The sequence below is a fragment of the Eurosta solidaginis genome, chromosome 1 (assembly GCF_040869045.1).
Source record: "Eurosta solidaginis isolate ZX-2024a chromosome 1, ASM4086904v1, whole genome shotgun sequence".
Classification (NCBI taxonomy): domain Eukaryota; kingdom Metazoa; phylum Arthropoda; class Insecta; order Diptera; family Tephritidae; genus Eurosta; species Eurosta solidaginis.
Window position 1 is genome coordinate 76,568,673 of NC_090319.1, and position 25,111 is coordinate 76,593,783.

At 36.7% G+C, this 25,111-nt stretch overlaps 1 protein-coding gene across 2 annotated transcripts in view; it reads right to left on the bottom strand.

Moving 5' to 3' along the window:
- Positions 1-25,111, bottom strand: part of loco (locomotion defects) — a 418,869-nt gene that overhangs the window by 107,764 nt on the left and 285,994 nt on the right. The window contains exon 1 of one of the 2 annotated variants that reach the window (XM_067758429.1): positions 7,344-7,949. The exons of the other annotated variant lie outside the window; for it this stretch is intronic. The gene's annotated coding sequence lies outside the window, so the exon portion shown is untranslated. Of the gene's footprint in view, positions 1-7,343; positions 7,950-25,111 lie in introns of those variants that run through there. 2 annotated transcript variants of the gene reach the window in all.

A 25,111-nucleotide genomic window follows, 5' to 3' on the forward strand; every position in this document is an offset into this window, starting at 1 on the left:
GCGAAAATCTTTGCATAATTTTTCAGTATGTTGAAAATCTCTACAATTTCTCCACTTGACAAAAACAGTATTCCAGACAATAAGTCCTTTGGAAATATGTATATTGGGTCGCATGAACAAAAATCATTGCACAATTTTTCAACATTTGAAAATCTCTCTAAACTCTCTACAAGCAATTATTTCGAAAATCTTTAAAAGCTTACCATTTGACAAGAATTTTATTTTAGACAATTTACAGAGGAATGCGATGATACATATCAGCGAAAATCTTTGCATAATTTTTCAGTATGTTGAAAATCTCTACAATTTCTCCACTTGACAAAAACAGTATTCCAGACAATAAGTCCTTTGGAAATATGTATATTGGGTCGCATGAACAAAAATCATTGCACAATTTTTCCACATTTGAAAATCTCTCTAAACTCTCTACAAGCAATTATTTCGAAAATCTTTAAAAACTTTCTACTTGACAAGAATAGTATTTGAGACAACTTTTGTAAAAAATTTCAGTATTTTGAAAATCTCTACAAAATCTCCACTTAGCAAACAACAGTGTTTCATACAATATCTTCTTTGGAAAAATGACGTTGAAACTTGAAAAACTTTGACATTTGAAAAACTCTCCGGACGATATCGAACGACAAACATGCCCACTTTTTCGATATCGAAAATTTCGAAAAATTGGGGCAATTCGTCAAGATGTGCTGATAAAGTGATTAAACTTGGCATACATATACATATATTATTTTAATGATATAAATTAAAAACTTAGTAAAATTTTGGAAAATGGGCCTGGTATCGTTTAAATTTAAAAGAAAAAGATTCAAGAAGTTACAAAACAATATATGTAAAAGCAACTAAGCTGGACTAGCCTTTGCTCACTACTTTCAACGTCATACATATGTAGCTGAATTCTAAATTTTGCTTAATAAATTTCTTCAATAAAATTTACGCAAAATTTTCCAATCCAAAAGATTGTTTATGTAGAAGAAAAGTATTAAATGTATAATACATAGTACAAAAATTTATGTACACAACATGTAAATGCGTTTTCTTCGGGAAAGCGCTAAAGCAAAAAGTATGCGGTATTTTTTCAACATTTTGTGTACTATTTCTAAATGTTTTGTTGTTGTTTACTTTAAAAAGTGTTATATGAAAGAATACAAAAAGTACAAGTTTAGCGCACTAGGAATGGTCTGCGGGATTTTTCTGTTCATTAAAAAAGTGTAATTGCAAATAATCTCCACCAAACAAAGTAACAAATATGATTTATGGAATTTTCTTCATTACACTGACAGAAAAATACTGGCAAAATCAACCGAAATACGGGTCAATTCAACCGAAATTTCTGTCAATTTTTATCCATCGCAACAAGATGTTGAATCAACTGCGCAAAAATCGTTGATTCGTAATTGACCGTTTTAGTAGTCAAATGAACAAAAAAAGTTGTTGCGACAGCTTTGTACGAAAGTACCTATGTTGTGGCATTTGCAAGGCAGATGAGTTTTCACTGAGATCTTTTCATGGCAGAAATACACTCGGAGTGCTTGCCGAACAGTACCGAGGGGCGACCCCGCTTAGGAAAATTTTCTTCTAATTGAAAAACCTTATTTCTAAAATTTGTATGTTTTTTGTGTTTTGTTAACTTAAGAGCGACAATTTCTCTTCTGTTGAAATGACTAAACTAATTTGTTCGCTTGACAAAGAACTCGGTCGAATTAACCATAATTCGATCAATTTCACCGAATCTCCGTTAAGTCAAGAACAACAGAACCAATTTGTTGATTTTACTAAATTCAATTTTATTAACGGCGACTTGACGCAACTGCCAAATGAAATAATTACCCAGTTGAAAGAATGGTATGCATACAAGAGGCATGTATGCTATATGCATGAAAAAGTATGTAAAATTCATATTTTTTAAATGAAAACATATATATTCAAAGTTTGCGTGTAGTATTAGTGAAAAAGTAAGAACAATTCATAAGTACTCGGGTGGAAAGAGTTTTATGCAGGCATGAAATATGCATGCTGTATCAATGAAATCTTATATGCAGATTGGACATACCCCGCAGCAATTTCCTGATAATTATGTCATCTTTTGCCAAAGTGTAACTAATTCGATACGTTTTGTAGTTGCAACGACTATATAAGTTCATTTCTCAAAAAAAAAAAAATACTTTAACGGAATTTTTTCTTCCAAGCAGATAGAAGGCGATAAATAACTGTAACTGTTTTTTTAATTAAATGTTTTTCAATTCTTAAAGACGGTTTTATGGTCCATGGCTCAAACAAGGATTTTTTTGTAAATATTAAAAAGGCGACGAAATTCTATTACTCTTACTATTACTATCTTGCAAGCACATACATCGCAGTCTTGTTTATGGGACACGAACTAATTCGTATTTTTGGATTCCTTGACTTTCCAGTGGCGCTTCCTGTTAATCCAGCTTCGGCTTTCTCTCTTTGTCTCAGAAATGGCAACCTGCCCACTTTGTCAAACTATTTTCTCAAATCATTATGAATGCTCTTTGCTAATTTGAACTTCCCAAAATATCCAATTAGTTGCTTTCGGGATACAAAAATACTATCTTCGTCGACACTTATCGTTTTATCGCTTTAGTTACTTCCATTCAAATTAGTTTCTAAATGATGTGTCGCTTTCGTATCTAAATGTCGCTTCGTACTTCCCGAAGACTGATAAGAATGCGATGCAACGGCAATATCTGCAGCAATCATTGTGAATGATAACTAAGTGTGATATCTTCTGCATAGACGTCAAAATTCCAAAGTGATTAGATCACCTGATTTGTATTTGACTATCGCTGTCTCATTCTGTATCTCTATCTATCACCCGCTCAAGATAGGCGCCACCATATTGAACACCCTGTCAAAACGCTAAAAAGTAGCCATATTGAACATCCTGTCAGGCATTTGACAGATAAGATATCACACTTAGTTATCATTCACAACGCCAGCAATAATTTCTTCAGAAATGTCGCATCGAATGACTGACTAGCGCAGTAGAGAATGCCGGCAGTATAAAAAATTTTCTCTTTTGCTGAGTACGCCATGGTTCTTAAGTTGAGCCACTGTTTGGAAACAACTCTTGAGATTTTAGAAGTAAGCACACTTATCAACACGAGCTTTAAAAAACACGAAAAACTGCAGAATAAATTTAAGCGTAGTTTAACGGACAAACTGAGTTGAACTTGTACTGAAAAACCGGGCCTTATTGTTAAATCATTGCGCAATTAATTTTGTTAATATTTTCGAAAATGTCTGTCTACATTTGCTTTATAACCCCATGTAAAGGTAAATAAATAAACTGTTGAAGAACTGATAGATAGGGCGTTTTAAAACCGGCAGCCCGGATAGAGTGATCATTCACTTGCAGTTATTCTACTACTTTGAATGTAAAAATGGAACGGAAACGTTTAGAATGTTAATGTGAGCTTGTGATTTTTGATAGTTTCTTATAAATTAAGCGGTGAGTGGATTATCGTAAGAGGCGGTGAGCCCACTTTCAGTTTACGTTTGTTTTTTATTAACAACTAAAGTCAGTTCAACCAAATATTTTTTTTCATTGTACATTGAATTGAAATTTCACGTAAAAACGCCTCTAACTTTTTTTAATTTCAGGTGAAAACATTTTACGAAAATTCCGAAAATGTTGATTGACGTAGCTAAGAGGCTTTCGCCATGAATTTCCAAAACTTTGCGAATTTAATACAAATCAATTTTTGTTTATATGAGCAAGCCAATTTTATGGCTAATTAAGAGTTGCTTTCTAAATTGTTTCTATTTTTGTAGGTGTTGAGTGAATACACTATTAATTATAAACAAATTACTAAGTGTTGTATTCGTAGTATTTGATGCGTTAGCGCTCAACCAGTTGAACGATTTTTAGCGCAATGTCGATCAAAATTTATAGCCACAAACAAATGGGGAGAGTAAAAGTTGATCGTTTTCTGTTTCGCTGTTTGATCGATTTTTTTGCATTCTATGCAAATTTTCTGAAATTTTTATTTATGCAATGCGCATCAGCGCACCTTTTTCGCTTTTTACCGCATTTTATCTATAACACATTTGCTTTAAAATAAAATTTAATTACTTGATTTAATTTAAAATCTATTTACACATTCCTTTTTACACCATAAATCAGTCATTAAATATAAGTGCGCTTCTGTGGTATTTCAAACTGTTTTTGGAATTTTTAGCATGTTTTTGGTATTTTGCTATTTTAAAGCCAATATCAAATTAAAAATAAATACGCGAAAGTTTTTAAATAAATTTTCATCGTTTTATTTGAATTGATTACAAAATTCGAAAAGCACGAAGTGCAAAGTGCTTTTTGGACACTAATTTATTTACTAAGTGGTGATAATTTTTATCTCACCGATGGTCGTGTTGGTGGTGTCATTATTCTTACCCACTAAAGTTGTTTATTTGTTTATAATAGAATGTTTTGAATTTAAGCAGTAAGCAGAATTTTTGCATTTATTAATAAGCAATGAAGCAGATTTAAAAAAACGTGCATAGTTCGCGAAAAAATGCTACTTTAATTTTCAAAGAAAATTTATTAAAAATCAACAGAGCCGACGGCTGCTATAAATATAGAAGCTTTTAAGCTTAGACAATTTTTCTTGGCAACTCATATTTCAAAATTTGGTTTCTGTAAAGAAAAGTGGTTTCATCTCATTTTTACACTTTTATTTCCTTTTCCCTATCAATTTCATTTCTCCCCTCAGTATTTGTGGCGATCCCAATCTTTCTCTAGTTTTTCTCCCAATTACACTCTCCTTGCAGCTTCTAGGCTATGATCGTAATTTCAAATCTTAATCAATCTGCGGTGGGCATTGTCGAAGGGATGAATGGTAATTTGCCAGTCCGGGGTCGAGTAGGCCTTACCTCCTTTATACAAGCAACTTTATCGGTGTTACTCACATCTGACAAACACTCATACACGCTTTTTTGGATAATGTAACTAGTCGTGATGATAAAAATAGCAGGCGCTTGGTTACGGAGGGGGAAGGGCCAATCGGAGGGCAGTGTAAAAGGGGTGATCTGTGTATCTATTTACTTAACTATGGTATTTATGATGGTGCATGGTCGCTGGTAGCTAAAGTTATGTCCCATCAGCATGGTTAAGCGAGTAGCGTTGTTAGCACAATCGATGGATCAATGACAGATGAGTCGGTCGATGAATAATGAGTCAAGTCAAATTACCGTTGGATCGCTGAATAGGTATCTAAATAACCGATTGATCGTTGTCCGAGGAGCCTAGGCACAAAAGACCTGGTGAATCAATGGATGGTGTGCCGATGCCAAACAAACGATGGATCATTGACCGATGAGCCGATATCAAAAAGAAGCAGTGTATGGTGAGCCCATGTCAAATATTCGGTAGATTGGCAAATAATGTACAAATAATAGGCGGACTGGTGGCTGTGGATGCACCGGTACCTTGAAGAAAGAATGGAACGAACCGTAGATTGGTTCAGTGACCGATGCCCAAAAAAAAAAAAAAAGCGGCAGATGGTAATCTGATGTCAATTGTGATGAGCTCATAACCGGTGGATCCGTGGCTGTGCATGCACCACTGTTTTGAAGAGTAGGAAGGTACGAACCGTGAGTTGCGCTCGCTAAAGTACTGGAACTTTGACACATACGCGAATTGAGTTAAATATGGTTCGTAGTTGAGGACGTGGCAATTATTAAGCCCTTGGTCTAGATTAAACGGAGAATAACTCTTCGTCAACAAACGCTAGTGTGGACTGACTAGGCAATTGAAAAGTAAAGTTTTCCCGACGAACAAAAATTGCGCCGTTCAGATACGTGTTTAGTTTTAAAAACTGAAGAGGTTTAAGACATTTCCGGTTTCGTTTTGAAAAACTAAAACTTGTGAAAACGATAACATTTTTGATTTTTAAAAATTAAGTAGATACTGTTTCGAGTTTTTAAAATGAATTGGTAAGACGGTTATAGTTTCGGAATTCAAAAGTTAAACGGTTATAAATAGTTACGGTTTCAAAAAAAGAAAGAGGGCTTAAACAGTCACAGGGACAGTTTCGGTTTCTAGTTTGAAAATCGAAACGGGTTTAAGCGGTAATGTTTCATCTTTGAAAAATGGAACGGTTTTAAATGAAAAAAAAAGTTTTAAAATGTTTTAGTTTCGGTTTTGAAAACATGAAACTGCTGTATAAATTCTTATTTGCGAATTTCAAAAATTAATTGTCTTTTGTTTCGGTTTTGAGAAATCAAAACTTAATAGGTAAGAGTTTCGGTTTCGAGAAATTAAATGCTTTCAACAGTTAAAGTCTCGTTTTTCTGAAACGAAAGAGTTTTAAACGGTTCCCGGTTTCGAATTCGAAAATAGAAAAAGCTATAGTTTTGGAAAATTCAACAGTTACGAAATATTGAGATACGAAACGGTTATGAGAAGATTCGTCTTTAAAATTTAACTGTTAGAGTTTCGAATTTTAAAAAATGGAACGGTTTTACATGACTACAGTGCGGTTTTGAAAAAATTAAACTGCAATATAAATTCTTATTTGCGGTTTTCAAAGAAGTTTTGGTACTGAAAAAGGAAACGGTTATAAACGGTTACGGCTTCGGTTTTGAAAAATTAACCGTTACGATTTTAGTATGTACTGAGAAACGAAACCGCTTCAGTTTTCACAAATTAAACGGTTATGGTTTCTATTTTGAAAAATGAAATGGTTTTACATGATTACGCTTCAGATTAAACATAAAATAAAACGGTTTAAAATGTTTCCGCTTTGGTTTTGAAAAAAATTAAACGGCTATACAAATTTTTATTAACGATTTTCTAAAATGAATTGGCTTCGGTTCGATTAGAGGTTTCAGAAATATAACGGTTATGGTCTAGGGTTCAAAGTATTCAGCGGGTTTTAATGGTTACGGTTTCAGAAAATGAAATGGTCACAGTTTCGATTTCAATATCTTTTTTTGGTTGTTGCAGCTGACTTAAGAACGAATTTAGGAAACTTTTGTTCACTTAAAACTTTGGAATTTTTTTTGCATAGCTTAAGTTACAAAATTCATGTTTTTTCTTAAAATACTAAAAATTAAAATCAAGAATTAAATTAAAAAAATTACGAAAAATTGCTATTTTTCTGTTCGCTGCTGTATAACTTGCTTTAAGCTAGAAACACTTTAAAAAAGTGGTTAGTTCTTCAGTCTTCTCTTTCTTTTACATTGGTATACACTTTAGAATTCTTAAACAAATTTTTATAAGTTATCAAATTATTTTTTGTTTTTGTTACACACGTTCGAAATATTTCCCGAGCTTTGAGATTTCTCATATCAAGTGAACTTACTGCATTTTAAAAATTTTTTTCCTTTAAAAGAAGGTAGATTTGACACTAAATTTCACTTTCAAGCTGTAAGGGCTTAAAACAATTTTTTTTTTAACAAATTGATAGTTGAGTATATCAATTGCTTGTTCACGTTTATCATTTTAATTTGTTTTAAATATTTAGTTATTGTTCACTGTGCTCACTTAATATCTCTTAAGTTCCATTTCGACGAAATTGTTTCACAAATTCATATTTCACTAATTTTCATTCACGCGCATGCGTAAAATGTTTTTTAACAATTCAAACAATAAATTTTTTCGTTCACGTTGTCGTTATACGCTTGCGCTATAATTGCTACTACCATAACCGATTACCGCTATTTAAGTACTAACACGTTTGGGCCACATTTAAAGACTGATTCGATTCGAAATTTGCGGCTTACACGATTTCGTTGAATGTGTACAACCACCAGCGTGAGCCACAAACAAAAGAAAAGCAGTCCTCCACCAACTGCAGCCGTTGAACGACGAGACAACAACAAGTCAATTGTATTAAGCAAATGTCAACGTATCGACAAAAACAACAATAATTTAATATATTTAAAAGAATTAAAAACCCCAAAAAAAGTCACAAATAATAAAATGAAACTGAAACCCGTACGCGCATTAAGTTGTACTGACGGCTCAGGTTATGTATATCAAATGCGTGTCGATGAGTATGGTTGAGTCGCGTTTAAAGCTTTCATATTTTGTTGTTATTGTTTATATTACGCGATAGACAGTGGTTAAAAGCAGGATCAAAATATTTCAAAACATTGTACCAAATAAACAAATGGGCTTGAGTCATATCCGAGCTCAAGTCGATAACCAGCATACTTCTCAAATCTCAAGCGTTATTTCCCAACAGTGGCTCACAAAGAGCAATTATATGAAAAAGAAATACTGTTTCTCAACTTGAGAAAAGAATAGTTTTCAAATTGTGCGGAAGTATTATTCTCTAATTGGACTCAAATGTTAGATTCCAATACTGAGGTATTTACATAAAAATAAAACATGTATAAATTATGTACATTAATGCTACCAACCACTCGTTTACTTCTGTACAATAAACAGCTGTTGGCTTTGGTAGTGCCATCTTTGAGAACACCTTTATATATCCAATGTGGGATATCAACTTTAGAACTTTGTATGTATTTCACAAAATTTCTCACCGGTTGAAGAAGAGCTGCACAAATATATTTCGATGTTTTTTGGGTAGGTGCCCTTTCTCGCGACAGTTAGAGTACCGATATTTCAGTTCGGAGTATAAAACTTCAGCACTTTTCCCAAACCATTCAAAGATGCCCTAAACGTAACGAAATTGTCGAATCGGAAAAGGAAAAAATGTTAAATCAAAGAATCAATGTTGTCATATCAAAAACTTCTTGGCTGATCACAGAATTATCCAAAATTGACCCTGGATACACTCCAAAACACCTCTTAAGTTAATATTCCGCCTATATCACAATAAATTTTCCCAAAATAGCCCGATAATTACACAAAAATGATTTCGAAAACGTTTCAATAGTAATCCTAAGCCTATCCCGAAAATGTATTAACAATCATTACAAAATTGCCGGGAACTGTCATTAAAAAATTGTTGAGAACTATTGCATTGTTTCGCGACAGACATATAGTGATTCTAATGAAACAGAGCCAGACACATTGAAAATCATTTAATGATCAATTTTTTTTGATTGTAATACGTAGGCATGGTACATGGGGTTGAATCTTGATACATTAATTTAATATTAAACCCGAGAACTCAAAATTCATTGAAGTATGCCATTGTCTCTGTGACATAACTGCTCTATTTTTAAACGGTTTCATTTAGCTTGAGTTGACAGGCTGGCTGACACGAATTTTGTAATTGAAATTTAAGTAACTACCCGATAAGCTACAGAGCGTTGGAGGCGTAAAATTTCTATTGATAGTCATATATAAGAAAAACTGAACCTTAAAAGGTTATGTTACGCCACACAATTTTAGAAATTTCACGCGCCAAACGCTTTTATTTAATTGTCTGATCAACGCCCTAGATTGATGAGGAGTGCTACCTAATTATTTTCTAGCTTTTAGTATTATTATTACTTCATGTAAGTATTGTTTTCAATAAAACCGTTTAACTCAAACATTTTTTTAAATTATTTTTTTATATTAATGAATTTTCAGTTCTCGGGATCATGATTTGCGCTTTATGTATTAAATGAACGTATCAAGATTCAACCCCATGTACCTTGCCTACGTATTACAATAAAAAATTGATCATTTAGATGATTTTCAATGTGTCTGGCTCTGCTTCATGAGCATCACTGTGCAATTTCTTAGCTTATGTCATTTCCTGTGACATGCGCTTTTGAGTGTTTATGAAAAAGTCAATAGAAATAATTTATTTTCGCTACATTCTGAGAAAGGCGTGGTCCTCCAAATCCACTAATTTTTTGTAAGATTTAACAGGGATGACACCTTTTCTGGTTTCCCAGAACACTCTTAATGCGTTGCAACTTGCATAACTGTCAGTGAGAGCCACTGTCCGTAAATTTTGTATGGGATTGCCGTTCAAAACTGTACGTCCCGCCTAAAACTTGTATGATAGATTATTGGAACCATTATCTGGCCCATGTTGATGTATGTTTTGAATAATAAAAAAGGGTTACTTTTTTGGATCTAACTATCAAATAAATAGTAATTTTTTGGTGAGGCGAAATCAAAGCGGACATCTTTCAATGCGGAACTCTTTCTTCAGAATACAATGAAAATGGCAAATGCACCAACCTCTTCGTTGTCTGTGTACTGATTTCAATAAGCACTGAAAAAACATTGATACCTGTGACGCACTCCACGTAATAAAAAAATATCTACTGACTACTCTAAATACACAATGATTTGGGTGGGTGGCTTGGAATCACGCCCTTTCCAACCTCCCACTCTTATCACCGGCTCCAGTAACTTTGGGCGGGTGGCTTGGAATCACGCCCTTTCCAACATCCCACACACCTACTTATTGTGTGTTGAAATATACATCAGCTGCTCTAAATAATGTCCATTCCTACAGTACTCATAATCAATTCCCATTGCTCGGCATCGCAGTCCATCCCGATAACTGATTTAATAATATATATACATATTTTTTAATATAATTTTTGTTCACTTTGTATGCTTCTGTAATTTATCTGTAATCCGTAACTCAATTTAATCTGATTTATTGTTACATTTGTAGACTAATAAATATTTAAATAAATAAAAGCGATAGGACCACAATGGTTTACAAATTACAAAATTTGTATCGAAGGTATAAGAAATGCTCTTTAATAAAGCAGTATTTTAAGTGAAACCACGCTTTAATATTCAGATTTTACCATCGCGTTTCTATGAATGTCACAGCAGGATAATGAGCTCAAACACATGATTCGACGAGAAAAACCACCAAATGACTGGTTCTTTAAAAACAACAACAGCGTAGCAATCTCTCCTGGCTCTATTCGGAGTCATACTCGTAGTAGGACACTGCAATAAGTTTTTAATTTTGTGGAATCGTTTTGACTTTATGAGTAGACAGATACAGACATACATTTCCTTTAAGCAAAAAATCTTTGAATCTACAGATTCCTTTTTTTCTATTAATACGATTGTGATAGTGTGTGGCTCTAATTTACGGACTTAAAATTGATTGAGCTACAAAAGTGCATACGCAAAAAAATTTGAAATTCAGAAACAATTTTGATTCCTCCTTTTGCCTAATGAAGTTCCAATTCAATATTGAAACTCGAAACATGTCACGCTTTTATATTTAAAATTTTCTGCTTCCAATTTTTCTCAACAATTGCCCACAGTGCAGCAGTGTTGGCATTTTTGTTAGTAGTGGGAAGTTGATTGTAGTGGTAACGGTTACTCATCGCATAACTTCATTCACGTTTCAGGTGTTTAATAAGAATTAAAAGTACTCATACAACAAGAACAACAACGTAAATTTAGATTTATGTTTGTATGTATTAAACAAAAAACAACAGTTGCATTTTAATTATGAATTTACGAAAGGTTATTAATTTCTGTATACAAATTAAGATTTGTGGCAATGTAAAAAAAGCGCTAATGGTGAAACGAAGTGGACTTATGACATTTTATTGTGCAAGTGTAATTCAAAACTTAAATATTTTCAAATCAGTGTCAATAAAGCAGTCGAGACTAGAATGTTTTTAGTGTTTGTAAGTTTGGTTGTATCTAAGTATTATACTTTAATTAAAGGTGCATTCAGACATAGCAAGTAAATGTATTTTAGCAACACAATTTGATTTCAAAATCTGAAATTTATATGACAAAAAACTACTTTTGGAAAAGTATTTTCAACATTATGTCACAGCGACTGGAAACACTTAGAAGTGACAGATTCCAAATATCGCAATGACTGACTGTGACGACATCATAATAAAAATCAAAGATCAAGTCGCAGGAATAAATAGAATAGAAATACGGGCGGAACCCGCAAGGCAGATGAATTTTCGCTGAGAAACTTTTCATGGCAGAAATACACTAGTGAGTGTTTGCCAAATCACTGCCACGGCGCGACCCCGTTTAGAAAAACATACGCTACCACCACACCACTGCGACCAGCGATATAATTAGCTGCGATTATATGAACAAATCAGCCTGTGATTTTACAGCGTAGTTTAAGCGTGATGTACATAGTCGGCTAGGTAAACGCCTTCGCTCGCAGCTTAAAAGCGACATCTTGCGGTATAACACAGCACAAAGCACGGAATTGTAACAGCTCGTTGTTCTGCTATGACAGGAGTTCCGATTTCGCTTTTTGTTAAGCGTGATTTGTGACAGTGACTATTATTTTCCATTCTTGGTAGTGATGGACGATTTAATGTCATTGCTCAATCAGGAATAAAAATCACTGTGGCTAAGAAGTCAAAGCTACAGAGCACTTCCTCAAAAATTACGGAACCTGCCAACTCTTTTATCTTTTCTTTTGTTCCTCAGTAGTCGAATGCACTTAGTTCGATTCCCATCTTCCGCAATTCCTTCCATAAAGTTCGTTGCTCTGTACAACTGGTTCAAAAGTTGAAATATGAAACGAGAGGCAGTGACCGTTAAAAATGCAGTAAAATCAAATTACCTATGTATGTAAAGTTTTAAAATTGTGTGAGAATTGACTTGGCCACAACGTGCATAAAATATAACCTTTCACCTAAATTGTATTAATAAAATTTACATACGTAATTATGTGCCAGACAAGTGTAGAATAAAGCACGAATTTCCATTTACCAATGCACATTATTAAACTTGAATGCGACAAGTGAAGTCAATTGCTACTACGAACTTTAAATTCTTAAGGATTACACATGAAAGATTCCAATACTAGACGGACTCCTAACTAAATAAATAAAACGCGTATGCGTGTTTTAAGGGTAAAAGGTGCATAGAGCATTGCGCGATTGTAACATATTTTTGCAGCACGAATGCCGACATTGCTATACACATAGAAAAAACAATTTCCGAAAACAAATTTTAAATAAATAGCACATTAGACCGTTAAAAAAAAAATGTGTTCTGTTTTCTTTGAAGCGCAGTTTAACATTTGTCTATGCGAGGGTTAAAATTCCGAACTTTTTATTTAGAGTTTTGTAGCCCAATCAGTTTTAGACTACCAAAGTGCAAGTTATAAGTCTCTAAAAATGCGCATGGATTTTCGACCTTTTTATTTGGGGAAGGGTGTTTCAGATTGTCTTTCAAATGAAGGGTGCAGAGCTTCCATTTTTATATGGAAGAAAATCTGAAATACCTTCGGATGGGATGATCTTTGGCAGTACTCGAACAATTCGGAAGATTTATGGCCATGTCCCTGATGCCAGGCTTCGCTGGTTAGAGCGTGTTATGGGAATGGATGAAGGGGGAGATCTACACCTGTTCGGGAGAGGAATTTTTGACCTCCTTAGGCGGTTAAACGCCATCTTATGATGATGATGTGTTCTATACTCGTAAATATATCAACCTTCATGTAGTGTTGAAGGGTGAGCGAAGCCACGATCAAGGGTGAGTTTGTTTACGCCCTTGTAAGCTGGCGGGATCCTAATCGATATTTAGGGTCACAGTGTAAAACAGTTGCATTGCAAACAGTTGCGATATGATACAAAGCTACCTTTTTTCATATCTAAAAACCAATTTACTAAATCTCCTAATCGGTTAGAGAAAGGAAAAGGAAAAAAAGGGGAGAGAGCAAATTAGAATAAACGAAAGAAGAGCGGAATGAGGAAGTTTTTAAAATATATGAAAGCGACAAATGCTCCCGTGACCACAGCTGTGATTATTTCTATTATTGGTAAGCATGACGGCAAACGATACGCAGATGCCATCACCGACAGTCTGACATGCCCTTTTTCGAAGCGATTTATAGTGATCTTTCAGTCGCTCTAAAAAAATTACAGGTAAATGAATATTTTCCAACACTACCGCCAACTGCAACTTCTCATCCGAGCAGCATGCCACCTCCTACCTCAGGGGCAGCTGCAATATATATTTCGATTTCCGTAATATAGCTTTCATGGCTAGAAGGAACCCCAAGACGTAGCCCCCTCCTCATATAATTCCAGAAGTACCATAGAACCTAGGCTATAACCCTGATCCATCCAGCGCCATCTCCGAACGGACAATACCTTCTATTCCCAAACCAGCACCATCATGTGTAACACAGACTTATTTCAATTGGATTCCACGTAGATGGGAAGAAAAATCAGTCTGGAGCTGGGAGGGACAACTGAGTCAAGTGTGGCCACTTGGGGATGCCCAAGGGGATGTGCTCTCTCATTTATTGTGGATTATAGTCATATATGACCTCCTTCAGTGGAATCCAATGTACAATATCAAGGGGATGCACGAGGAAACAATATCCAATTGTATGCAACCGGCCCTACGCAGAATAGAATGGTGGTGAGATACAATGGAACTGTCTGCCAATCCTAACAAAATTGTCCTAATGCCCTTTATAAATAAATAAATGTAAGGCGCGATAACCTCCGAAGAGATCTAAGGCCGAGCTTCTCTTCCAATTTGCGTCGTGCTCCTCTTGATTTTCCCTACAAATTGGCCGGACGGGACCTACATGTTTTATGCCGACTCCGAACGGCATCTGCAAGGCAGATGAGTTTTCACTGAGAGCTTTTCATGGCAGAAATACACCCGGAGCGCTTGCCAAACACTGCCGAGGGGCGACCCCGCTTAGAAAAATTTTCTTCTAATTGAAAAACCTTATTTCTAAAATTTTGATGTTGCTTTGCCCGGGAGTTGAACCCGAGGCATACGGTGTGATAGGCGGAGCACGCTACCATCACACCACGGTGGCCGCCTAATGCCCTTTACCTGGAGAAAAAAACTGTTAATGCCAGGCTATATTTAGGTGGCAACAAGAGCTTCCTTCGCCTGCACTCGACTCTATGGCGAGATATCTAACAAAATGGTAATACTGTCGTGAAGCATATAGTCACCCAGGTTTGCTTAATTTGGTGGCCGAAGACCACGCAAAGAACAGCACTAAGAACAAAACCTAAGCGAAATGCATCGATTAGTTTGTATTGGCATAACGGGTGCGACGATAACGTCCTCTGCTCATGCATTTAGTGCCTTAGTGGGAATACCTCCCTCCCTTCCCTATTCTAATAGAGACAGAGGCAAGACTTACTACACTAAGATTTCAGAAAGCTCGAAAATCTCATGGAACTTTGAGGGAACAGAGAACCAATATACTGACCTACCCAAGCAGGGTGCTATAATAGAATCATATGATGCAGAGCCGTTCTGTTGACTTACAAATGCTCACACTAAAGGAGCAAACAGGGAAGTAACTGCGAAACAAGCAGTTCAGACAACACTGGTTTAAATGCCCATAGCAAAGACAGGCCAATTTGTTTGTATTCCCAGCAACGAGAGTATCAGTTTATTAGCCTAATCTCAGTGGGTACATGCTATACGGGAGACTGTAGTCTACGATATCACCCAAGTAAGTTAAATCTATCCTATACACAAATCTGTTGCGTTTGTGAGCTGGAGGATGAAACGCGGGTTAACATTTTCTGCGAATGCGTTGCTCTGGCAAGACAGAGACTTTCCCATCTAGGTGGCGTGACTCATAATTCCTTCGTGATAAGGAGTAAAAAGCCTGAAGAGGTATTTGTATTGCAAAGCAAACAAGTGACCTTTTACTCCGAAAATCAAACAAATGCGCGGATTTTACGCATAAGGCCCAATGTATTTTTCAATGTCGATGACAGGGTGCCGTACGCATCTAAGCTTCGATTTATGACATTACTTACGACATACTATACAAGATAGGATAACTTAGTTTGTAGGTGATTTGTACTTAAATTAAGTCCTAGTTACGCGGACTAAGTTTTAGTCAAAATCATATTAAAAGTATACAATTTTTATTCAAGCTCACCTAATACCTAATAAAATTTACAGTTCATATTTAAGAAGTCTTTTTTCACACCCAAAGAAGCATTACAACGCGTTTGAAAAACTAAAAAAAAAATCTGAAACGGTCTAATGCAGATACAATATACAAATTGATAATTCATGTATAGTTATTAGGGCTCGTATGTGCTTCTAAAAGTGGTGGCATTTTCCGGTGGTGGTTAGATCCTGTTTTCCCATAGCAAGTGCTTATGTAAGTATGTATGCAAACACCATACACTTCACCTGTCACACTGATGCGCGGCAGGGTCAAGTAGCATGTGCCACAGTTAATGTGCAGTGGACTTGTTTATTATTAGGGTGCAATTTTTATTTGTTCAAAGCGCGCAAGCACAGGTGGCAACCTGACATAATCAAACGGCGTTTTTTGTATATATTTTAATCGCAGGTGGTTAAAGTGGTTATGCATGGGTATGTACATTAGGGTGGCCCTTATTTTCCAAAGTGTTCCGATTTTCAATCTCACCCCCTAGAAATATGCGAATAGCCTAAAAACTAGAATATACAAAGTTAAAGGTCAATCGAAAAAGGGTTAGAGGTGGCGCAAAGAGCTTGAATACCTGAAAAATGACGAATTTTTACAATTTCTTAAATTTGGTCAACCCTACTTCATTTGTTATGGGCGAAACGTAATTTATCGTGTTATTAGTAGGTTCCACAGATATTTGACTTTCAAATAAATCTAAAACAACAAATGATTCAAATTTTTTTTTGTAAACAGTTACAACTTGTAAAAAATATTGTTTTTCTTGTTCGTCATTTGTAAGTATTCTATTATATTCTTCCATAAGCTTTACTCCCCGTTCTGCTGTGTCGTTAACTACTTTTATATTTATAAAAGTATCTTTGGCTTTGTTATAGTTTCCTGTATCCCCCCAGTGTAGTGGATCTACCTCCAGAAATTGAGATGATATCCCAATCCGTGTAGTTCTTTTCCTATGAATTTATTGATTTCACTGGGCCTTAAGTGTAACCTCTTTAAATTTTCTGTTTCCTTGTCGCAGTTGTCTATGCTTTTGAATTTTTCCACAATCTTTTTCTTCGTGGTACAAGAGATGTCATCATCGAACAATGCCAATGCAATACATTCTTCAGACAGGTACCATAGATGGTTACAATACTTTTTTATTGCAATGTCAAATATTTCTTTAATAAAAGATATGTCTTGAAGAGGTGCTCTATGAGGATTGCTAAAGTAAAACCAAAGCTTAACATACAATTGTATAATAAACGCGCATATATTTAATTATTTAAGCAATTGCTATCGAATTCTCTTCATACTCCGTTAGTTTAAACTGTTCACGAAATAAATAGATTTTTAAGCAGTACAATGCCTTAGACATCCACCGAGCAGGCTTTGGTACACGAAACTTTATGCCATCACTTGCTCCTAGACATATAGACGTTAATTCCAATAATTCCCTATAGTCATCTCTTACTATTTTATTTTTCAACTATTCCTTAGAGGGTTTTTTTAAATAGTATCTTTGCTATCGCTTAAAAGTAATTTCAATTCGTTATTTCGTAGCAAATCTAAAACTATTTTTGTCGATGTTTTTGCATTTTCTTGAAATCGCCGAAATAACTGAACGTCCTTACTAGTATTTACTGGAAAATAACTCTCAGCAGAACTTGATAAATATTGTAACGAATTTGCTTGCAAATCCTCTTATTTGCAACCCTCTGCTAAGTTCGTATCGCTAAACTGTTGAATAAATAACTCCAATATGTAATAATGCAAAATGGCCTTTATTCAAGTACTTCACAATAACACTTGTACTTTGTAACGAATAGTTTACTTAATAACCAAACTGATTGACAGCTCAAATGAAACTCTACTATTCAAAATAATACTGCTATAGCTCGCTAGATAGCGCTTAATCCAAATCTCAAATCAAACTGAATTACTTCTTACTCGCTTGCCCCGCTTTTATAGTTTACGCTGCATACTTCTAGGCTCTTCGATTTCCAGAACTTACTAGTTGTTTCGGCTACAAAATCGCCAGCCACAACTACGTGCACAAATTATTGCTCTCTCTTGTGACAACTCAGATAAGATATATGCATGTGTTTGTGCATTGCCGCTCCGCTGCTCGTATAGGTACATATGTGTAGACGCAATTATTTATTCGTTTATGTAGATACATAATGATTGGATTATTGATGTGAATGTTTGTAGTTTACAGTCTCTCGCACATACATAGGCGTATAAGTAAATGCATCTGTGTGTGACATCTTTCGGCTGCCTTATATATGTGTATACATGATTTGATTATTGACGTAAATACTGCTTATCGTGGCGTTGGCATCGCCTTAGTGATGGTAATATCCGTGACACTGCCCTCCACCTAAGTCTGATCGTCCCGGTCAGACAAATCTCTCGATCTAAACGCTGCTAATCTCTCCAAATGAACCACTTTCATTTTGGTTCGTGGTTTACCGATGGTTTGTATGCGGTACACTACATCGTTGATCCGTTTTACAACTTTGTATGGGCCTTCCCAATTACACTGCAATTTCGGGGACAAACCTTTTTTTCGTTGCGGGTTGTATAACAGCACCAAATCTCCTTCCTGAAAACCTTCTGAATTAATTGCTTTATCATATCTGGCTTTCATCTTGTCACTCATAATCTTTGTTCGTTGCCTTATCAGATCATGTATTTCTCTTAGCTCTTCTTCCAAATCACTAGTGGATTTCCTGACATTTCTCTCCGCATTGGCATCTATCCCAAACTTCAAATCAGCTGGCAGTCTAAGGTCATTGCCAAAAATTACTTTTGCAGGGGTTTGGCCCGTTGTCTCATGCAATGCTGATCGGTAAGCCATCAAGAATAATGGTATGCGGGTATCCCATTCTTTATGGTACTTGTCCACTATTTTCCTTAAATGCTCCTCCAATGTTCTATTGAATCGTTCTACCATACCATCGGATTGAGGATGCAATGCAGTTGTCCGTGTTTTTCGAGTGCCCAATGACTTACACATTTCCTGGAACACAGCTGATTCGAAATTCCTGCCTTGGTCAGAATGTAACTCTATTGGTACACCATACCTTGCAACCCAATTGTTTATAAACACTTCTGCTACCGTTTCCGCTTCTTGATTTGGGATTGGGTATACCTCTGGCCATTTGCTGAAATAATCCATAACCACCAGTACGTATTTGTTTCCGCGGTTGCTAGTAGGAAATGGACCGGCGACATCCATAGCGATCCTTTCAAATGGCGCACCTGAGTTATATTGCTTCATCTGGCCATGACTTCGTGTTCTGTGCCCTTTCGCTCTGCTGCAAACCTCGCAGTTCGCAATCCACTCAGTGACCGACTGACGGCAACCAACCCAATAGAATCTCTGTTTAATCTTCTCGAGCGTCTTCGTGATTCCAAGATGACCTCCGCTTGAACCATTATGCAGCTCGCTGAGCACATCAGGAATCCTCTTTCTGGGAACAACTATTAGTTTATTCTTGTATTTACCATCCTCACTCTCCCATACTCGATGAAGGCAACCGGATATCAATTCTAAACTGTTCCACTGTGCCCAATATGACTTCGCAATGGGACTCTCTGCTGACATCTCTTCTCTGTTTGGTCTTTCATTTCGTTCGAGCCCTTGCATAACACGTGACAGATCTGTATCTTCCAGCTGGCACTTTCTTAGCTGTTCCTTGTCCCATTCATCTGTACATGTTATAGTCATTAGCCGGACATCTATTATGTCTTCTTTAGCCTCGGCTTTTGAACAGTGCTTACATTCCAACCTACATGGTCTTCGTGACATTGCATCGGCATTTCCATGGGTACTACCTTTTCGATGCTCAATGGAAAAGTCATAGCTTTGTAGTCGCTCGATCCACCGTGCCAATTGTCCTTCCGGATTACGGAACTGCAGTAGCCATTTTAAAGCTGCGTGATCTGTCCTGACACGGAATCGCTGGCCGTAGAGGTATTTGTGAAAATGTTTAACGCACTCTACCAATGCCAACAGCTCTCTCCGCGTAACGCAGTAGTTCCTCTCTGGTTTTCCAATCGACCGGCTGTAATATGCAACTACCTTCTCCTGTCCATCGACCAGTTGTGATAAAACGCCTCCTATAGCATATCCACTCGCATCTGTATCTAGAATAAATGTTGCTCCTGGAATCGGATATGCTAACATTGGGGCAGTGCATAAACGCTCCTTCAATGTTTGGAAAGCCACTTCTTGCTCCTTTTTCCATTCAAAAGCTTTATTTTTTCTTGTAAGCTCATGGAGGCTATGGGCTACGCTGGAAAAATTTTGTACAAATCGGCGGTAATATGTGCACAGCCCAAGGAAACTTCTTAATTCATGTAGGTTCTGTGGTCTTGGCCAATCCTTTACAGCCTCTATCTTTTCGTTCGCAGTGCAGATGCCCTCTGTCGTTACCTTGTGACCCAAATAATTTACTTCCTTTTTAAACAGCGAACACTTTTTGGGACTTAACTTCAGACCAGCGCCAGCTATTCTTTGGAAAACTTCCTCCAAGTTCTTAAGATGTTCATCGAAATTCTTGCCCAATACGATGATGTCGTCCAGGTACACCAAGCATGTTTTCCAATGTAGACCTTTCAATACCTGGTCCATGAGTCTCTCGAAAGTAACTGGTGCATTACATAGTCCAAAGGGCATTACTGTAAATTGCCAAAGACCATCTCCGACGCTGAAGGCTGTTATCTCTTTGTCTTGCTCCTTTACCTCCACTTGCCAGTAGCCGCTTTTCAAGTCCAGTGTGGAAAACCATTTCGTACCAGAGAGCGAGTCCAGAGTGTCGTCAATTCTTGGCAATGGGTAGCTATCCTTTTTCGTAACGTCATTCAACTTCCGGTAGTCCACGCAAAACCTCATTTTTCCATCCTTCTTCTTTACAAGTACTACCGGTGAGCTCCAGGGACTAGCTGATGGTTCGATGACGCCGCTGTCGCTCATTTCTTGTATAATTTGACTCACAACTTCCCGCTTCGCCAGTGGAACACTACGTGGAGCTTGACGGATCGGCCTCGCATCTCCAGTGTCAATTTGATGTTTCACAACGTTGGTGCGGCCTGGTTTAGAACCATCCTGGTCAAATATGTTCGCGTACTTTAGGAGCAGTTGTTTTGCCTTACTCTGATATGCTTCCTCTAGCCCCTGCGTCCATGCCGTGATGTCATTTGAAATATTAGTATTACTAGCTGAAACGTGTTCCTGGAGCTGTTCACAGTTAATAACTACTTCAGCCTCTTGGCATCTTCCCAAAATAGCTCCTTTAGTCAGTTTGAGTGGTGAATTGAACTCATTGAGTACTCTTACCGGAATACGTCCATCTTGTTTTGTCATAGCCAGGGTTTTTCCTACAAGTATGTTCAGTGCTGATTTGTTTGCTGCTTCGACAACCCACAGTTTGTTTGTCCCACGATCTCCATCAACCTTTGCCCAGATGACTGCTTCGGATTTTGGTGGTATTCGCTGACTCTCTTCCACCAGCACTCGTTTACTGCTGTAGCCTCTCGTAGCCGAAATTAAGTGGTACATCCATGTTCTTATATCGCATCGTCTTGCTTTGCATGTCGATCTTGATGCCCTGGTCGATTAAGAAGTCCACTCCAATTATGATTTCATCAACAATCTCTGCCACTATAAAATTGTGTACTACCGTGACGTTCCCAATTGCGACTTCACATGATACTTCTCCTAGAACCGTGCTGTCTTCTCCAGTGGCTGTACGCAATCTTGCTCCATGCAATGGTCTTATCTTCTTGTTGACTAAATCCGCTCGAATGATGGAATGAGATGCACCCGTATCTACAGTCAGTAAACGTTCCTCTCCATCCACATGTCCTCCGACAGTAAGATTGTTTGACCTTCTTCCAATTTGTGAGATAGAGATTATGGGGCATTCAATTGAGGGAGCCAGCTGTCGCCCCTTGCGGCTGACTCGCTTTAGTTTAACGATTGAGTGGACTTGGAGATTTGCTCATCTCCTTCAGCTCTGCGTTTACGGCCACCCACATTGTTGGATCTATTGGAACCGGTGCTGCAATTTCGTGCAATATGACCTGGGTTGCCGCACTTGAAACATTTAATCACTCCGGCATTTTTCTGTTGTGATCCCTTCAGTGCTTCCAAAATTGTGTCTACCCAATCTGGTCTTTCCACTTCCACACGATGAGCTTTGTATGCTGGTTTACTCAATAGTGAGGCCGTTTCCTGAGTCAATGCATGTGATACCGTTTCAGCAAATGTCAGTTTTGGGTTTGCGTATGTAGCTCGCTTCGTTTCCACGTCTCGTATGCCATTTATAAAACTCTGGATTTTTACTCTCTCGGTGTATTCCACGGGTGCGTCCGCATTTGCGAGATGAGCCAACCTTTCAACATCTGAAGCAAACTCTTGCAATGTCTCATTTGCTTTTTGGTAGCGGTTTTGCAACTCAATTTGGAATATCTGTTTTCTATGCTCGCTTCCATAACGTCTCTCGACAGCGGCCATCAATGCTTCATAGTTGTTCCGCTCTCCTTCGGGAATCGTCTGTAGGATTTCGGCTGCTGGCCCTTTCAATGCCACGAACAGAGCTGCAACTTTATCTTCAGCATTCCAGTTATTCGCTGCCGACGTCTTCTCAAATTGGAGCTTAAATACCTGGAATGGAACAGAACCATCACTCACTAACAGCCTCCAGCTGCGATGAGAATTTTGTTTCCTGTGCCTCCAGCTTTGTTGAGATACGCTCTTCTTGCTCTTCCAGTTGAGCCACAACTACGTGCACAAATTATTGCTCTCTCTTGTTACAACTCAGATAAGATATATGCATGTGTTTGTGCATTGCCGCTCCGCTGCTCGTATACGTACATATGTGTAGACGCAATTATTTATTCGTTTATGTAGATACATAATGATTGGATTATTGATGTGAATGTTTGTAGTTTACAGTCTCTCGCACATACATAGGCGTATAAGTAAATGCATCTGTGTGTGACATCTTTCGGCTGCCTTATATATGTGTATACATGATTTGATTATTGACGTAAATACTGCTTATCGTGGCCTTGGCATCGCCTTAGTGATGGTAATATCCGTGACAATATGATGACGACAAGGTAGGTACAAAAGTTATCGCTTAAGTTTTTTCATCTAATAACGTTGCAGCTCCTTTTATAACGCCTGTGTTAACCGATGTCGTATCAAAACAACAGGCCACAATATCATCCTTCAGATCCCATTCAAATAACAGTTCATACAACATATCAGCTATTTCCGAGCCTGTTGCAGCATATAATTTTGGAGCTCCTATTAACTGTTCGCCATTCCTGTAAGTAACAACGACTGGAAGTCGTTTCACCTTTTCACGACCTGTTATTTCTGGAAGTGGTTTTCCATCCCAATGCAAAGTGCCGCAATTTATCTATTTAAAAAAAACGTACTATTCCAAATTCGTTCATTCAAGAGCAGTGTAGTTTTAATAAGAAAACGTCGAAGAAATTTTTTGTAGTTGTTTGCAATTTTAAAATATATATTTTTCTTTCTTTATACCTTTTTTTTTAATTTCTTTTGACATGCTTGTTGCAAGAACAAGTTGCAGTGCAGGCTTAAATTTGTTGTAGCATCACGCATTTCGAAAGAAAATTTATAAAAAAATATATGTGTATACTTTTTTAAATAAATAAGCTTCAAGTTTGGCTTCAAGGGATATATGTATTTGTCTATAGAAAAGTTTATTTGAGCGTTTATTACCCGAATACCACGATTCACTGATAAACACATTTGCACAGACTTAATTTACTTTTCATATTTGCTTGTCGAAAGCAATATATATTTTGCCCTGTAACTCTGTTATTGATCGACCGATTTTGAAGATTGTGGCCATTTTAGAAAATTAAGAAAATACAGATCTTATTACGGTATGGAAAAGCAGTAAATTTTCGTAGGGTTTAGAAATATGGAAGCCTGAAACACGAAATTGTAAAAAACCGTAATTTTTCAGGATTTCAAGCCTTTGCGCCACCTCTAAATCTTTTTTGATTGACCTTAAACTTTGTATAGATTCGTTTTTGAGCTATTCGCATATTTTTAGGGGGGTGAGATCAAGAATCGAAGCACTTTTTTTCCTCCATACAACGAAGGGCCACCCTAATGTACATATGCATGTATATTCCTTAGTAAAGAACAAAAAGTTTTTTATACCCAGCTGTACTTGTACACAGGGTATTATAACGTTGATTAACGGTTGGTTGTACAGGTATAAAGGAATCGAGATAGATATAGACTTCCATATATCAAAATCCTCAATGTGATTGAGCCATGTCCGTCCGCCCGTCCGTCCGTTAACACGATAACTTGAGTAAATATTGAGATATCTTCACCAAATTTGGTACACGAGCTTATCTGGACCCAGAATAGATTGGTATTGAAAATGAGCGAAATCGGATGATAACCACGCCCACTTTATATAAATATATATAAAATTTAGGAAAACACAAAAAACCTGATTATTTAGTAAATAATACACCTAGAATGTTGAAATTTGACGTGTGGACTGATATTGAGGCTCTTGATAAAAATTTGAAAAACATTTTTAAAATGAGCGTGGCACCGCCCACTTGTGATAAAATCAATTTTACAAATATTATTAATCATAAATCAAAAATCCTTAAACATATCGTAACAAAATTCGGCAGAGAGGTTGCTTTTACTATAAGGAATGCTTTGAACAAAAATTAACGAAATCGCTTAAGGACCACGCCCACTTTTATATAAAAGATTTTTAAAAGAGTCGTGTACGAATAAAATACTCTATATCTTTGCAAAAAAGAGCTTTATATCAATCGTATTTCATTTCCCAAGTGGATTTATAACAATAAATAGGAACAACTTCAAAATTTAAAAAATGGGCGTGGCATCGCCCCTTTTATGACTCAGCAATTTTCTATGTTTCGGGAGCCATAACTCGAAGAAAAATTAGTTCAGAATAGAACCATATGTATATGTATGTATTATTGAGTAGCCTTGGAACACTATTGAGCACACAAAACAAACAACACATACATACAGCTGTGTGCCGAACTTAGACTTCCTTACTTGTTTTATTTGAAATTGGCGCACATATTTGATTCTCACAATTAAACAGCTGTGTTTGTTCTTAACAATAAAGTATTTTTGTTTTTGTATATTAGTTATTGAAGGAGCATGAAAGAATCAATAGTAAGAGAAGAGGGAGAAATGGAAATAAAGGTGGTGGACATAATATTAGTTCATTGTGAACTTGAACCAATTACTTTCG